Consider the following 902-nt stretch of genomic DNA (forward strand, 5'->3'; position numbering starts at 1 on the left):
CCGTGTTCCTTCTCTCAGGGAGCACCACCACCACGCACCTCAGTTGCTGCTCGAGTGAAACAAATGCACGTCCTCCTTGACATCTCTTTTTCTGTATTCAATTAATCACCAAATTCCTACTCAGAGTCCCTGAACCCATGTTCTTCTGGGTGGATATGTCTTGTTTTGCCTGCCGTCTGCAAACATATGGGCTAGAGTGCTTACTTAAAAGTGTTCTTTTTCTAACTACGTGTTACCACACAGCTTAGTCAGTTTTGCCGCATCCCTTTATGTATGGGTTTAGGAAGTGTACCCACAAAAAGCTTCAGTCTTTGGAAATTGCATAATCAGAGATACTATTTTTTCCTACGGGAAACCAAATATATTGTTCGTTAAAAATGGTAGGTAAATTCGACATCATCTGCATTGTAGAAACTAATGTGTGTGCTGATTATAATCCCAGTATCAATGGAGCTTACACCATTAGCATCTGCAGTACTATTACTTGAGATAATGCTGACAGGGAAGTTTTATGTTGGTTAAAATAGTAATTGAACATAATTTAGAAAATCATATAGTGCTACAATGCTTATACTACTGTGCAGTGGTTATCAATCCCAGAGGAAGACTCTGACCACTTCTGCCCACTGCATCATGGTATCAGAGTTAACAAGGAAAACGTAACCCAGTCAAGCACTGGATGGAACAATGCTTTACTCACATAGAGAAGAGACAGAGCAAAATCACCTTCAGTAGTAGGCATTCCATTTCCCGTGGCCAGCAGGTCTCTCCTGGAGGCCAGTGCAGGGCATTTCACCTCATGCACCCCTCTCATAGCAGAAGGACCACAGTAGACAGACCTTGTCGCCTCTCTGAGGGGGACAGATGTAACAGCGAGGTTGGCAATGTACCATATGACGCAC

This window comes from Aethalodelphis obliquidens, unplaced genomic scaffold (genome assembly GCF_003676395.1).
Source record: "Aethalodelphis obliquidens isolate GAN/ISIS:26980383/991018 unplaced genomic scaffold, ASM367639v1 scaffold25, whole genome shotgun sequence".
Classification (NCBI taxonomy): Eukaryota; Metazoa; Chordata; class Mammalia; order Artiodactyla; family Delphinidae; genus Aethalodelphis; species Aethalodelphis obliquidens.